The sequence below is a fragment of the Opisthorchis viverrini genome (genome assembly GCF_000715545.1).
Source record: "Opisthorchis viverrini unplaced genomic scaffold opera_v5_173, whole genome shotgun sequence".
NCBI lineage: Eukaryota > Metazoa > Platyhelminthes > Trematoda > Opisthorchiida > Opisthorchiidae > Opisthorchis > Opisthorchis viverrini.
In genome coordinates this window covers 538,904-556,825 of record NW_008751827.1, presented here as the reverse complement: position 1 = coordinate 556,825, position 17,922 = coordinate 538,904, and positions in this window count along the sequence as shown.

Genomic DNA, 17,922 nt, shown 5'->3' with positions numbered 1-17,922 from the left:
TGCAGCCATGTGTGAATATATGGGACGTTCATCAGAAAATGCTGAGCCACTTAAGCCATAGTTATTTGTGTAGTTGTCCACGCAGCTGTTTCAAAAAGACAGAAGTACGAGTTGACGGAATAAAAACCTTGGTTCAAGCGTGTGTGAATAAGTGGTTAGTTGGAAGCGGATTGGGGAAACAGGCACATCATGTAGAGCATTTTTCTACGTCATAGAAATTGAGCTCGAAAATCCATCATGAACAGTCGTTGAAATGGCTCAGAAAAGCTCATTCAGAAATGTTGTAAATAAACCCGAGAAAAATAATTATCGAGAGTTGTGGTGGTCGCAAAACGCCGCAGTTATGGCATGGTAAAAGGTATGGACCGTGCTTTATCAGCGCTGCACCGGATGCTCAAGATAAATCGCTTTTAAACTTTTTGTGGCGGTGCATTTCCCAATTTGCTACAATTGATATTTTGGTTTCATAATAGAAATTTTTGGGATATACACTCCAGCCAGGCCGATGTTAGATCGACGGGCAGGCACTAAACAATGACATTTTCCTTTTTAATATTCAGTGTATTGAGGCCAGTCTCCAAACCCCGAAACTGAGCGAGTAAACTATGATACTTACGGAGCGGCGGGCATAGGTACATACATGAGTAAAACGCACCTGATTGGGCAGAATCATCGGATGTCCCCAGTCAAAGCCTTAGTTTTTTATCTCCATGCTTGCTATCTGATCTACAAGGCGAAGAAATATCTATCAGCCTTTATCTCGGTTTTGCATCGCTAAACCTCAGCTACCACGTATTTCATCCGTTCCGGGGAAAGTTGGGCCATCGGATTAGGCGAGCATGCCGGATTCACCCACGGTTTAAATCGGACCAGTAAGTCAGCGCTAAGAGCCTGAGGCTTCGTTACTGTGGAATATGAAAGGAGACAACTTCGCCGGGAGCCCGTTTGACACCGCCGATTTCACATAGATCTAGTATACCTTGGTAGGTTGGTATGCTGTATGGTCTTGCATGTTCAGATGAATGGAGAATCTAACCTTATAGTGTTGATATGGGTGAGGTACCGTGTGGATGAACCGATAATCATTGTGCAACTACAGAAGTGAATCAGTTTCAAAAAATTAGTGGGGGCGAATATGGTTTTGCTCTGCTTACAGAAACAGACACAGGGGTACAAGAAGCTGGACAGTGTTAACTGATATTTTTAGCTGGTCTAGAACAAAAGTTCTTTAGCAAACTCTATAAAATAAAAGATGATTTAAGTCTGGTTCGCTGATAGGAACGGGTGTTTATGAATACCTTTCAGGACGGCAACAACATGCCATGCAAGAACGTTATCTATCGACAGCAGGAAGTTATGGCGGCGTGTGCTGTTTATAGCTGTTTATTATTAATGATGATGATGCTTATTTCAAACTTGTGAGTGGAATACCGTTGGACTTAACCGTATTGTTACAGTCAGAATAAAAGCATAACCGGCGGGAATTGTGGGCACAGGGGAGGTTGAGGAAAAAGAGCGTCACAGGGGGTGAGCATGGTCCAATGAAGGCGTGATCAATACAAAACTGGCACGGGCAGGGGAACAAAGTTGCCGTGTTTTTGGGGCAAGATCGGATCGTTAGGATTTGAAGGTGGCGGATAAAACACAAAGCGAGGGAGGACAAGACAAGAGGCTTCGTGCTTGACGCATGACAAGAAAAGTGCAAACGTGTAAAACTGAGGAACCAGAACATCGGATCTAGTGAAGAGCAGGGGTGGCGTCATACATTTCGTCAAACTGAACTGAAACCTAGACCCGCCGTTGAGGCCTCGTGGTTTTGAACTGTTCGGGTTATGGCCGGGGCCACAAAAACCGCAAATGAGGATGACAAAGTGGACGGATTATCAAAGCGGATTGGTGGTACCAGTGATCTCAAGAACATGGTGTACAGCGAAACTGTGGAGATCCACTGGCGCCGCTGTTGTGGAGTCGGGTATAATGGTCCCTTGGAAGACTAAGGTGATGGCAAAACACTAGCAGGAACTAGCATGTATGGAAGGTGTTGAATTTTGCGGGAAGCGCAGACAAAATGGTTATACTTTAAAAAAAGTTTCAGCAGATTGGATTGGGGTTTAGGTGGAGAGCTTGTTCGTATTTGCAGTTAATGGAACGGGACAACGAGAAGGTCCGGTCGAGAGAAGGATGGGAATATTTGTGGGTGTGCCAGCAAACTGGGCATGTAGGCTAAAAATGTGTCAACGGTGATTAATACAGGCTAACGGCCAAGGATAGGTGTTATTGGAATTACGGAATTTAACTTCAGGTTAGGAATTTACATTGTAATAATCCGCCGCTGTTTTGTTTTTTGGTTTAGTGCCACTGAGACATAAACTTATATATTAAGGCGTCTAAGTCACAGTGATTTGTTGCCCAATATTACTGGAGCGGACAGTTTTGCTGAGTAGGTCAGCGAAGGAGGTTCTTGTTCGTACAGTTAATGGAACGGGACAACGAGAAGGTCCGGTCGAGAGAAGGATGGGAATATTTGTGGGTGTGCCAGCAAACTGGGCATGTAGGCTAAAAATGTGTCAACGGTGATTAATACAGGCTAACGGCCAAGGATAGGTGTTATTGGAATTACGGAATTTAACTTCAGGTTAGGAATTTACATTGTAATAATCCGCCGCTGTTTTGTTTTTTGGTTTAGTGCCACTGAGACATAAACTTATATATTAAGGCGTCTAAGTCACAGTGATTTGTTGCCCAATATTACTGGAGCGGACAGTTTTGCTGAGTAGGTCAGCGAAGGAGGTTAAGTTGAGCAATACCAAACAGCGCGTTACTCGGAGCGATCTACTTACCGGCACAGAATAATCAGGGAAATTGTCCCTCAATGTACTTCGTCGGACACGTTTAGAGAATGGGCAATGCGGAGTCAGGACTCATCATCCTCTCAAAGGACAAAGGAGGCAGTGATGGCGATACAGGGTGAGATGGCTCGTATCTACCGTCGAGTCTTCGTTATTTGTGACTTCATGTTTTATGTATTTGGCACATTTTGGAGGGTCTTATAGTGCGCATCACTCCAAGAATCCGTTTGAGTTTGAAAATGTTCCATTTTCCGATACAGCACTCGGGAGATTATCATTTACTCCCAGTTGGGTGGAGAAGAGTAGAGGGAGAAGAGAGTAAAATTTCCAACCAGGATAGAAAAATAGCTTTAAAATGAAATCAAGGTCATAATTTGAGGCTAGATTAAAATAAATATTTTTTTACAACGTAGGACCTTGAAACTTTCATTTTGAGTGATGCGGTGGCAAATGAATGACGTACGCAATTGCATTTCAAAACCAGATCAATCGAAAGAAATTAGGATTAAACTGCGATCCGCTGTTCCAAGATATTGTATTCTGCATGTCATTTTGACAGGACTCTTTAAACATGACACACTGGGATTTGTTTTTTGGTAACAACTTTTGGCCACCCCAAAAACGCCTCCAAATAGACGGGGTAAGTTACGCGATGAACTGGACTTGCAAAACGAACACGCCTCCAGGCTTAGAGATGTTCTGGTTGAATGCAAGCAACAAACTGCAAGCGGCAGGCGCATGGCATTTTTTGCAGCTTGCTGGAGTTATGAACAGCCCTCCACGTGGCCGGATATACCAAGTTTAATGGAAGGCCAAAAGGTGAGACTCTATGTGGTTGATTACATCCGGCTGATTATAGGATTCTATGGATGAAACTGCTTCTGGACTCCATGACGTAGAAAGTGGAGCACACAACATGGAACTTTCATTTTGAGTGATGCGGTGGCAAATGAATGACGTACGCAATTGCATTTCAAAACCAGATCAATCGAAAGAAATTAGGATTAAACTGTGATCCGCTGTTCCAAGATATTGTATTCTGCATGTCATTTTGACAGGACTCTTTAAACATGACACACTGGGATTTGTTTTTTGGTAACAACTTTTGGCCACCCCAAAAACGCCTCCAAATAGACGGGGTAAGTTACGCGATGAACTGGACTTGCAAAACGAACACGCCTCCAGGCTTAGAGATGTTCTGGTTGAATGCAAGCAACAAACTGCAAGCGGCAGGCGCATGGCATTTTTTGCAGCTTGCTGGAGTTATGAACAGCCCTCCACGTGGCCGGATATACCAAGTTTAATGGAAGGCCAAAAGGTGAGACTCTATGTGGTTGATTACATCCGGCTGATTATAGGATTCTATGGATGAAACTGCTTCTGGACTCCATGACGTAGAAAGTGGAGCACACAACATGGTTTCTAACCACTAATCAATCATGGAGAAGCGACAAGGAATTGTGAAGACTTAGAATTGCTTGCGGTTACCTCATGGGTTTCTGTTGGCGAATTTTTCCATTGCAGTGCCAGAAAGCCGAGATTTTAAGCAGGACGTCAATTACAGTCAACGGCGAGATGGCATAGCGATAGCTGCGCTTCCAGTAGCTAGCTAGAAGAGCACTCCGTTCAAATGTGTGTTTAACAACAAGTCCGGCATGATGAATAAAATGAATAAATGAATAAACATAACATTATAAGATAAAATATTGAAATTACACAAGCACCAACCCGAGGTAACACGCCGGTTTCTATGAACCGGGTTGGGAAGTGAAAATTCAAAATGAGATCCCGCACAAATGGGTGTGCAGGAGATGTTGTGCCTATCGAATATTGTTACCTACCCAAGAAAAATGCGCCATTACTGCGAAACCCACATGGTTGATCCAAAGTTGATGTGCAATAATTAGGTCCAATTTTGGTTCCATTTCAGTCCAGAACAAGGGTTGGAATGTGACGTGGAGAATCCTAAAGACAGAACACAATGCCGCAGAATATTGTGTCATTATCCGGCATTTCCATTGCCGCGGACAGCCTCTTCTGAGCGTTTCAGCAACCAATTGGACACCAAAAAGATACAGCGTCATTTGTGTCTGCCATCATGATCTCTTAGTTCGTGAGATCAGTTCGCAGTCAAACGCGACCAACGTGCATTGAAATACGTTAGCTACGCTTGCATGAGTGCGTTCTTTGGTTGGGATGCGCCTCCGTTTGCCGTTCCATTGACCGCCACACACTGTTTTTGAAATCCCTGCTTGACATCTGGCCACCCCGCCTATCGAGTTGTGCGAAAAGTCCAAGCTAGAGACACGGCATAATGGCACCTTCACTCAAGTTGATACAGTTTTGATGCGTGCTGATCTATAAGGCCTTAGACTACGCCCGTCACTTGTCTGTTCTTCACTAGGTATACGGATAACATCCATGTCAATTTCCTGCCCCGACTAAAATTTTTCGAGCGTAATACTTGAGTCATGTTCAGGTTGCTTGTATTCGATTGGGCTTCAAGGAGAGAGCGCGTGACTTCGGCGCTAAAGATTTGCATATGGAGTCGCCTGACTGCCTGGCCTATGTATTTGGTCGATAATTCTGGGCACGGAGTTTGGTGGACGTAGTTTGTTTGGTCCTCCGGTTCGATTGGGTTCTGAGATCTTACTAGATGCTTTTATGTTTTTACAACCAAAATCTCAAGATATCTGGCTTATATCGTTTAAAGTTTCATTCTCATAGGGCATTCCCGAGACAAGCGCCAGGCCCTAGTCTCCCTGGCTTACCGTTCCAGATAGAATTCTGACCATATTTTGGGCAGAGGTGGCAGGAAGCCGCAGGAAGCCGCAGATATTTGTCGCAGGATGTGGCTGTCTAAATTTGTGGGTTTTTTGTAGGTTTCCAATGAAAGTTCATGGTTTGTGTTGAACGCTAGCTTGAGGTCCAAGAAATTATTATTCCTTCCATTTTTTGTGGTGAATTTTATGCTACTGGATTGTTTTTTTCAGGTAGTTAAAGATAGCTGATACGGTCGTGGATATGCCATTAATGTAGGTATGCACGTTGTACGATTCGACTCACTTGCAAAAACCTTGTGTTATGTGTTACAAGACTTTGACACTTTGACAATCGGTACATAGCTTCTTTCAGCCCGGAGGCGTGAATGAACTGGATTTTCTTAACAAAGTTCAGAACACTTATGCACTCCTTTTGTATTTTGTTTCAGAGAAGTAAGTTATCCATCTTCTGAAAACTTTACTAGAGGCATCGATAATGTGTCTTCAGATGCTGTTGTTCTACTGGATACTGGCCGATTCTTGATAAATTGGCAAGGGGAATTTTCCCTAAAAACTCATCTGATTGTGAGATGAGTTTCTTTCGGACGGATTGCATACGAGCACGGTGGTTCAAAAACTCAGGCGAAACCTCCTGATAAAAACTTAATTTTTAATGTTTCCTTGTTAAGGATTTTCCCCCACATCACAATTTGCGCCTTCCTGTTGTTCCTTCTCTTGTTTTCGTGATCCGGGTATACACGCGAAAGGGAACGATGAAACTGAGAAACATTCACTATACAACATGGATAGAGGAGAGGAAGCAACATCACGATTGGGCAAGGGGAAAGCCGCTGCCCAAAACTGCCTGCTCGGACACATGGAGCGTCGAAATCGTAGCCAGGTTTTGTGGTCACACAACGTCAAAAAAGATCATTCTATTGTATGGACACTTAAGTTGTCGAGCTATAATAGATAACAAGGTTTGTGGCAAGCCAGCAGTGAAAATGGGAGGCCGTAGGTAGTTCGGTTCGAAGGGCATCCGGTATAAACTGGCGCCATTGCTCCTTTCGCCTGATGCTGTTCTGATGATGCTTCATGAGCAGGATTCTCTGCACGCTATTAGGATCAGGGTGTCCAGGGGAGGCATCAATTTATTCATTGTAATGTCAGATAGTTTTCCCGAATGCGTTGAAGTATCAAAGTATGTGGGTGGAAATAACAAGCTATCTAATACCGATAACACCCACCGCATCATTCAGGTATGCGGCCAAACCTGGAATGCACTGCAAGATCTTGGAATGTACGGCGTGAACGGGCCTAATAATTTCCTTCTTCGAGACCGGCCCGGAGGTTGCTTGTAAGGGCAGAAACTGGAGAACTGGCAGAGCTCGTACTACATGCCTAGAGGTGAATGCCCCTTTAGGATTTCTGGTCGACTAAAGTCACTGGTGCTAGAAGGCGGCGAAGGAGAAGAGGATGGGTTCAAACTGAGCGAAGAGTTTGTAAGCCTGGTAAAAAGGGATGAACTTAAGAATTACTGTGTGCCAGACTAGAAGAATGTGTTGTCATGCTGCGAGTTAGTCAACACTTAGCGACGATATTGGGCGTCACTGAATGATCCTCTGAAGACACCTGAGCAGGCGCTTACGTATTTGATGAACTTGTGTGGCTGGAGGCCGGCTATTTAAATGAGGGCTTTGAACCCGTCATCTGTGAGCAAATTCAGTGTGAAAGATCGCTAAAAATGTTAGCAGCCATTGTGAAGAAGTGTACAAATCCCCGGCTAATAGGCGGGCCCCATCATTCTGTCTGCAGAATGGCAGAACTAAAATTCCGCAGGAGATTTACTGCACAAGGAAAAACTACCTTATCAAGAAGCGTCCAGGCACGAAAAGCACACACACAGAGGTCGACGCGTCCCCAAGTTCACCATCGAAACAACACGCTTCAGATAGCAGGTGGGGTGGCGGAGCTTACCATACAATGCGTGGCAGCATCTAAACAGCGGAGTGTGTGTTCACGGCAGGAACGTCGCTGTTAGCTAGACAGAGAGAACGAGGCCATTCAGCTAATCTATGTCTTAATTCAGGAGCTCTGTATCTTTGTCCCACTCCTCCGTTTTCTTATCGCGTTGTTTTAAAGCTTAGTTCGTATGTTACCAAGTGATGACCACCCAAGATACGATGTTTCAACAGCATGAGCAACGCCGGATATATATCTTATATGATCATGGATACGAGTGTACGAATATACAAATTCAACAGGCCAATATCAAAAACGTTGCCTTTTGGAAAGACAAGCGAGATCTTTGCACCTGGCAGGAAAATCAAAAATCAAGACTTCCGAGAGATGTCGGAAATTTTGTCGATTGAATTGCCTTCAGAGATACTGATATTTCCAGCACGTAATATTGGTGGGAAAATAAAATGACGGGAACTTTGATTGGATTCGTTTGCAGCCAGCGGCGATTTGTTCATTTTCCTGAAACATTTGGCTCCTGTGCTTAATCACTCCGCGTTGACTCCGCGGGAAGACAAAACTTGAAATTTCAAAAATAGATGAGCAACATTCCAAACATTTATTGCTTCTGGGGGCACCCGTACTTTGGATAGTTCGTATCGGTGAAAAAGTTGAGTCAAACACTAGAGACGCTCGCACGTCAAACCTGTCGTCTTCAATAGGTAGCTATCCAGTTGTCAAAATAACAGGATATATCGTCATCTCAAATGCTTAGCTATATCCAATTTTAGGCGAATAAAACCATAGATGATGTAATAAACGTGCGCCTGATAAATAGTTTTGACCTGGCAAACTGAATGAACTACACAAGATGCAGTCATCTCAACTCTGACTCCAACCAGAAATATCATGACAGCACATCAACATATATTTTGTTGGACCGGTTAACGGGCCAGCTGTCCGAATCCATGTTGTCTATTTTATTCATTGGCCCCGAGTTTCTTCTATTCTGTCACAACAGGGACGGTAGTGTCATCTTTTGAGCATTGCATCTTATTTGAATCCTGAAAATTTTGCTGTTGTACCACGGAAAAACTTCCAGCCCACACTATTCCGGCGGTCACTCACCGGCAGAAATTATGAATAACAGGTGGTTGGAAATTAGGCGTTACACAAACTATCCAGCACCTACGTGCTCTCTGACCGCCGAAAGTAAGTGGGTATTCCAAAGAAACGTGTATTCGGAGAGATTAACGATAATGAGCAAAGGAATAGTTCTCAAAAGAATCAGTCAATTGATTTAAATTCGTCAGGCTGTCTACCAATACGGAAACACCGTGTTAACCCGCTACAACATATAGAGTGCACTAACACGATGACTGAAGGAAGGCCTCCAGACATCAAACCAATACCTGAAAACTTCAAACTTTAAGGGCTTACCGCATCAGCCACTGCTCCATCTGTACTGCTTTCAACAGACCCATTTTTGCTACCGGAACGCCGGATCCATCGAGTCAAAAAATGGGTCGGGCCATTCTTAGTTCGCCCTGGGACGTCCACAGGACGACAAAGGTATACCTAAAAGTAATCCTAGAAAGCTCAAAACTCTCTGGGATACACCGATTGCGCCAAGCACACTGCAGAAGCACCGATGAGCCTCAGGATAAAAGGCTGGCTATGGACTGAACGTTGAAGCAGCCAATCAGCAATGAGCGACGACGGGAGGGTGGTCGAGCCGTCCTGAATGTGCTACCAATCGATGGCCCATCTCCGACCAGGTAGCCTTGATTCAAGGTCATATAGGCGCCCTAAATACCACTATGGCTGCTGTCAATCTGGACGCATGTTCGTAACAAACCATTTGTTGTCTTCTCTGGGTGGGTATTTCCCGTCAGTATGGTTATTGATTTCCAGTCGGTTACAACACTTTCCCTTCCGATCTATACAATGAAAAATCAGGTGTCACTCCTGGATCCGGATCCGTGCCTCACTTAATTCAGATACTGTCTCCAGTTTATAGCTATAATCCCAAATTCTAGAACATCGGGGAACAAAACTATGTACCACATGTACGTGTCTTACACCTGAAGATGTTCAGATAGTGGTGATAACAGCACAGCTGATGCTATTGCCACAACCTTGTAGACAATTTCTCGTTATAACGGATCTGCACGATAAACACCTCATTTTCGACTGTAGAGTTATACGTTGTCGCTGAATGGCGATTTAGGTATCACTGATTTGTTTCAAAAACTCATTACATGCATGTAGAGACCGTGTAAGTCACCGGGGATTACATTTAAAAAAACGTTACACCTTAGGCAAAGACGGAGTGCGACTGGAACAAACAATTAAAAACACCGTTGCAGTGCATATGAACCAAATTAAGATTCTATTTGTTGTTGAGATCCTACGGAGCTTTTCATGAACTCCTCAGAAGCCACAAAAATGAAAGATCGAAAAGTTGTGGTGGCCACCGGTAATGCCACCAGCGGCGTGTTTACTGGGTTGTTGTATGGCTGTGAGGTTTGGCCTATTCGTGCAACAGAACTGAGACGTCTTCAGGTGTTCGACAATCGTCTCCGAACCATAGCTCGTTTGGGTTGGTGTCGGCCTACCAGTAATGAGGCAATTAAGAAGCAGGTTTTTCGTTGTGTAATGGGCACTGTCATTGAAAAATGTGTCCAGCACCGGAAGCTGCGTTGGTTGGGCTGTGTATGGTGTGTACTAAGCCATGCCGAAGAGTGCTGTGTTCCATGATTATTTCAGAGTGGCGGAGGCAGAGATGTGGCCCAGCCTTGACCTGACAGAAGGGCATGAATGTGGTTACGGAATGTTTTGGCGCTGTCGGTGCTGCTCGCCTCCCAGGATAGGGACAGCGTGATGCTGCAAGATGTGGCGGCTACTTATTGCTAGTGGCGTTCTTGTCAGTTTCTATCCAAGTTGCCTGAATGAGTGTCTGGAGGTGTAGGCACCTTAGAATGATTGCATTAAGCTAGCACTAAGTCCCTTACCCGTTCACTTTGGTCCTTTTTTCACAATAAAGCTTTCAAATAAGTCATAGTTATTTGGAAGCGAAGAATCAGTGTTAGACACTAATGTCATGTCGATGATGATGATGAAACTCGCGCCCTAATTGAAAAAAACTTGCACTCCGTATAAGAGTGCTAGTCTGTGGGATCTTTCACCACTTTATGGATGAGAGACGATCAGGGTCAACCGACAATAATCAAGCCGGTGTACAAGAAGCGGTTGACTACAGACCTACTAATCCCGTCGGTACTGTGAAAACCCGTGGGCGTCTATCGAAACAGGTGACGATATGACTCTATATCAAAAATCATATTGTTTCCACCGCTCCACATGGACTCCGGAAGCGCCCTTCAGTTATCGTGAGGAACGGGCGACAACACGTGAAATCGAACTGCACATGGACTTACCATGTACGAACTTCAGCAAGGCGCTTGAAAATATCCCATATCAACGACTATCCCACGGGTTCCCACGAAACCCTAAGGAATCTTTGGTGTTGGATCATCGAATTCCCCCCCCCCCCCGATCGCCAGCTTCAAGTCAAGGCCAAACACAAATTGTCTGCATCCCTCCAAGCACACAATGGACTCCTCCAAGCCTCACTGAAATCCGAACTGTTTGAGGTTTGCATCAGTAAATCAACACTCTTTTAGGACATCGACTGTTTGACGTACGTTGATATTTTTGGGTTGAGAAAAATCTAGCAACACAGTCCAATTTGCATCGGATACTCTCTTTGACTGTTTGGTTCAAAGCTGCCCCGAAAGCTCTCAAAGTTCTCCACACTGTCAATTGGGTAAACAAAATAATAATCGGTTAGCTGCAGCAGCCTTTCAGTGCCTAACTGCCATGCCACCCGAAGGTTGCAGGAGGACTAGGATACTGCCAGGTTGCCCAGGCCTAGACAGGGGAAGTCGAGAGGCAGAGGTCGGGTTCGAACCATGGACCTTCCGATCAGTAAATTCGCGTTCTAACCACTCGGGCCGTCTCGCCTTATGTAGACAATACAACATTAACAGTATTTGTTCCCCGTCGACCTTGGTTTGAAAGCATCTGAGTACACGTCCCAAAAGATGCCTGAAGCCCCGCTCATTTTGTCGCATGTCTCCAGGTACCTTCCATATGTCATTTTCATCCCGCTAGCGGCCATTTCCAGGGTATAGTTAGTCTGCTTCATTCCCCCTATACCGACCTGCATCAGATACATTGGCGCGGAACCAAATGGACTGCCGCTTCCTGGACGTTTGCTGAAAGACATTGAGTATGTTGACGGCATTGTTCTCCTTGGTTCAGCTGCTTCAAAAAATGTAAGCAATTTTAAATAACCTCAATGATTCTATCGCATGGTTTGGCATGCGCTTCACACCCGCAAAGTATCAAGTGCTGCTACGAGACTGGGTGCGATCAAAACGAAACCACATGCTTGCAGATGAGCCAATCGATGTAGGAGATACATTTATTTGCTTGGGTATTTGGCTGGAGAGGAGAACACTTCTCAAATCGGGCGGACCAGGAGAGCTTTTGCCAACCTTCGATGTCTACGACGCCGATGTGACATCACTCGAGGGCAGAGTGTTTACTGCGGCTGTACGGTCGATCCCGATTTATGGATCAGGAACGTGGCCTCTGCACGCACAGGACCTGCAAAGGTGGTCGGTGTGTTCATCGGTGTCTCCGAAACATTGGTAAGGTCTGTTGGAACATCGGATTAGCGGATGATTTTGGGAAGAAGGAACTCCTGTGATGGATGAATTGTTCACGTTTTGTAGGTTACGCTGGTTAGGACATGTATTCCGCATGCCGTCTGCATTGTGGAGCTCGTTTCCCCCAGCCGTGTTCTAAGTTCAAGCGACCAAGAGACGGACAGTGTATAATCTGGGAACGAAGTGTGAAAACACTAACCAGTCGGTTCGACATCTGCTGCCTACCTGGGTGGATAATAACACTGACGAAAATGTAGTCAGTGGCGATCATTCATCAAAGCTGTCGCCATCCATATGTAGCTACACCGTTCCCGAACTAACGGAAGATGCCCTCTTCCTCAATGCCTGAGGATGTGTCCCTCATTCTTCCACTTTCCGGTGGCCGAAAATATAGCCGCTAAAACCACTGTACCCATGCTACATGGTTCATTGCTGATAAATTGAATTGAATTAATGTGAATAGCGCTTCGCCTACTAGTCGGAAGATTGCGGTTTAGAAGTTCCTCTCAGACTCATGGAGTACGCACAGACTGACTGCATTTTTATGGTGACATGAATCAAAATTTCGAAAGACCCTCATGCTACCTTCGAAGACTCACAACGTGCCTTCATACGGTCCTTATGTGATTCGTCACTCATCCATTCAATCTATGGAAAGCCCATTTGTTCCGAATATTCGCTTTCCCAACCAGCGGCACCTAATTTACGCTTGAAATTCCAGCCGATATTCAAACCCGAAAGACCCGTACCACACGTATCCTGACCAATCTGTGACCCCTGGAAGGTATGAGAGCCTCTAAAAGTGTGAGTTATTCCTATCAGACAGCGTCGATCGTGCTTTTCTAGGAGACGAATGATATCTTGGGCATCTCTGTCGATTGCTTCACAAGCCCGAATGATGTTTTGGATAACCGTCATCATGCACTCCTTCCATCGGGTGAAATTCATGCGAAGACGCATCTTCATTATCTGGCTTTCACATACTTTTATGCATTATTCCAGATGTCTACATGACAACCACCATTTAGATAGACCACCCGTTAGGAGCCCAGCATAACTCAGCGTTTAAGATTCGAACTTATTGACCGGAAGGTCCTTGGTTGGAATTCAACCCAGGCATCCATACTACCTTTTTATAGGCTTTAATAACCTGGTAGTAGTCGTTTGACATTCTTTTATTTCTGAGATATGAACAAAAGGATAAAATATCCGGAAGTTTCGCTCTTAGGAGTTTGGTCGACGGCGCGTGGGTTATCATGCTCAAGCTCAATTGCATCGGTTGCGACGACAAATCATGATTTGTCCGTAATTGTCAAAGATCTTTAGACAAACGATCGAGAATAACTTTTTTCTTCCTGAAAGTTGGTTAGTTTTCAGTATAATGCAGTTTTATTGCTTCATGTTAATTGCGGTGTGAGCGGCAAATATTTAAGGGGTGACAACAGTAAGTCTGACAGTGGTACGACCGCTTCCTTCAGTTCTTGAAATACAAAAGCGTAAGCCTTACTCACCGAAAGATGAGAAACAAGGCATGCAGACCTTCCTGAATTATTACGGTTATGGTAGTCAAACTCCCCCATATATTACCGGTGTATTGCTGTTACTGATAATGATGAGCGATTATAACAACTCACTACATTCGAAAACTATCGTGACAACACCACTGAGACGAACAATGGCTGCTTTGTATTGCCTGAAGGACTGTGGCCTTGCTAACAGAGGGTCAAATCAAACCCCAGGTGAAACGAAACCCGTAAATCATCACCCAAGAATTAATCGATCTGACCTGTCATTGGGAGAAGCGACCTCGGAACTTTTGAGTTATGTTGCGACTCAATATTATGCATGTGATGTATGGGCTCCGCGAGCACGACTTTTGAGGCTATGATCAAGTCACTGAGGGAGAGTCGCGTGAAGCAGGTCTTAATTCACTTCACCGCAATAAGAGAGCTGTCTGAATTTTTGAAGACTAGTGAGGCATTGAAACCTATGGATGCACGAAATGGCTGCAACAAACTGGTCAATATAGACCGATTTGTCAGTGGGCAGTGAAGCATCAGTGCCAACACTGATGTTACTGTCTTTGATGATGATGATGATGGGCTTTGTTGGTTGCCCAAGTTGTAGTACCCGGTTCGTTACACCAATGGCTGGGATCTCGCCCAAGATTTCTGTGCGCAACACATAACCCCACATCACTCGACACGCGTAAGGCGGCGGTTGTGAGCATGCGGCAAATCACGAACCGAAAATTGGTGTGTGCTGATTTTCTTTGAGAAGTCTAGCGTAATTCGTATGTCACACAGCTTTGTCGTTGGTTTGCGACCTCGAAATCGATTCTCAAATACCTTCGAAAGTTAGGCTGCATTCTTCAATGCTAAGAAAACGACGAATTATCTCCGATTTCACCATTGTCTTTTAAACAAAGTTTTGGAGTAGAACTGCAAACTTTGGTGTTTTTTTACTAACTGCACATGTCCACTCCTTGAGGGTCTGTCGGCTTCACTGTAAAGGCGAGTGCAACGGATCGGCTATCAGCGTTGAATGTGAATATAAAGCAGCATGCAGATACATACAATCTTGTGCAACAAGATTTCAACGAGAGAATCAAACACGAAGCCATATAATTTGGCTGTACAATTCAAGAAGATAGGACCGTCTATTCTTATTCGTTATCAAATAGGCTTCCAGGTCGGACGACTTTTTTGCCCCTGCTTTTTCACCTCTAGCTGGTCACCGACGATGGATGCCTCGTTTCGAATCTACCTTGGTGGGCGAGACTGTTTCACCCACTTGCTCGCCGTCAGACAGGTTGCGTGCTCACATTCTGAAGACGTAAACAAAGTGGAGGGAAAGGGGAGATGACGACATTCCTCGTGTTTACCATCACTACGAGGTGATCGTTTACGCGTTTCTCACTCATCCACTCGTTTGTCCCAGGGTCTTGATATCCCCTAATGATGGTGCGGTGACTTACAGATTTCGACCGATGCAATTTATACATATGTTTATCAAGCTTTATCTCGGCTTTTCAGCGTAGATTGGTTTCACTTACAGGACGAAATCTCCACAAAAATCCAAAATCTCCTCACACTACCAACAATATGTTTATCAACCAACGTAGAATTTACGATAACGATGTTTGGGAACTCGCGAATGAACTCACGATGTCACGCTCAAGCGGGGAGTTTTCTTTCCTTCAAATACCCTAGTTTCTGTTGAGAGATGGTAATATTCCTACTGGGGAACTTTAAATGGATCTAATTGCTTTTTGAAATCAATCCCGGGATGCATTTCAAGAAATCCTTAATACTTAATGTGAACGTGAAGAATCTGAGTGAGGGGGAAGGCTTATGTTTTTCGTTTTATGACTACCCACTTGATATGCATCCACTGTATAAAACAAACATCAAACCATTCGTCTTGGAACCTGGACCTGGAATTGTGACAAGGATTTCGCTGTTTTGGTATTCTTTATGGACGATTGTGTCGGTGTGACGGTGGTAGATGGAGCATGTGAAACGAACACAGCCCTGCTCTTTAAAACTTACACTGAAGACCGAGGGACCTGCTTGTCTGAAAGAGGATAGGATTCGAATAAAACAAGCGGTTGCCACGAAAAGACTGGACCTTACCGTAGTGCGGTGGTGTTTGTACCTCGGCGACCCATTGAGCTATTGTCAGTACTGTGTGAACCATATATTTTCATGCACCAATAAATCTTAAATTTCACTTTATATTTTCAGCTCATTTAATACCGTCATTAGACGGCTAAAGCGTACAGTACGTCCTTCTATTCTGTCTTCATTCTACTCGACTGTCACTTTCCGCGCGACACCCAGAGTTGGTCATTGGTTTAAGGCTTAATGAACAAAGTCTGCTGACCATCCAGGCTGGGGGTTGGAACATGTGTGGCGACCGACGCCGTAAAAATGGCAATATACTTGCATTTCCAGCCCAACCGCTGCTTTGCGGTTAGGCTTTTGAGTCAAAGGCTTTGGTTGAGGACCATAATCGTCCCCCTGTTTAGCTGTGGGCGCCTTGATAGTATCCAAGCCCACCTACAGCCATGACATTTACGACTAACAATACTCTCATGCCACATCGGCCTTCGCGTGGTGCCATCAGCCGGGTCGCCTTACTGCGTACAGCAGGGTGAGGAATCGAAATCATGTCACTGCTAACACCTCCCTTACACTTTCACGTTTTCTGTCTTTCACCTTACCACACTCAAAGTTGAATAATTTCTCCGCAGGTCCCGCACTAGGATTGCCAGTTTTACTTACCGTGGCTCACACTCAGCTGCAACTTATGTATGCCGCCTTCAGTAACAAATTCAAACACTTCAAAGTCTGTTTTCAAACCCCGAAAGCCTGTCTGCAGCTCTTAATGTTCGTACACCCTCTCTTGCTCGCACGCTGAATCCCCTCTGCATTGATATATGTCGTCTCTCAGAAAGCGTGGAACAAAGCCGGAACTTCTGTTTACGGTACAACTCAGAGAATCTCATCCAAATGTTGGATCCCTGATAGGACTGTCTTTGCTGGATATCTGGCGACAGATTCCTCCAGACCGTAAATACAACTTCACCCGGCGCGTTATCCAACGCCAGGTGGAACTGGGTGCCCGTGAAGATCAGGGGGCTTGGTTTCCCCTTAGGGCAGAAAGAAATCGAAGATGCAAAGAGTGCTGGAAGCGTCCGGAAGCCGCTCCACTTGATTCCTTCGACTGGTCATCGGATATCTTTTGCCAGCGAAATAATCAGGGTCCGAAATGTCTTCCTGATATGCAGCAAAGCAGAACGTTTGGACCGCTGGGCACAGCACCTCGAACAGCAATTCAGCTAGCCACTCTTCACCTCCAATCCAGAATCCTGGCCTTCATCATAAGGTGGACCCTGAATATGGAGCAGCCTTTAGTCTCAGAAGTGCTGAATGTATTTCTCTACTCAAGCTTCATCATGATACTGGTTCTGACGACCTTCCATCTGCTATTTTCAAGGATGGTGGTAGCCAGTGCCTGTCTAACCTATTTGGGTCTATATGTGAGAAAGAAACTGTTCCAGACAACTGGGGTGAATCTATGGTAGTGCCCATTTTCAAAAAGGGTACTCGCAGTGAATGTAGTAACCACAGAGATGTTAGTTTGGCTCCTGCTGTGGCAAGGCTTATGTTGTCACTGATTCTTCGTCGTCTTACGGTGGCACGCAAAACCTCGACTCGTCAGAATCAAGCGAAATTTCGACCGGGTAGAGGTTGCGTAGACCACATCTTCACACTCCGTGAGGCGTTAGAGCAACCTTATATGTACGGACGACTCACAATCTTCGTATTCCTTGACTTTAAGAGTGTGTTCTGTCGACCGGTCACTGCTGTTAGCTAAAAAAAGTCGTTCAACTACAACACCCTTTTTGTGCCTAGTAGCCATGCCACCAGAAGGAAGCACGAAGACTGGGGTACTGCCAGGTTGCCCAAGCCTAGACAGAGGAAGTCGAGGGGTACGAGTTGGGTTCTAACCGTGGACCTTCTGGTCAGTAAATCCGCACTCTAACCACTGAGGCATCAACAGGGTATGCCCCAGAAGTTTGTGAATAGAGTCCGATCTCTACATTCACGT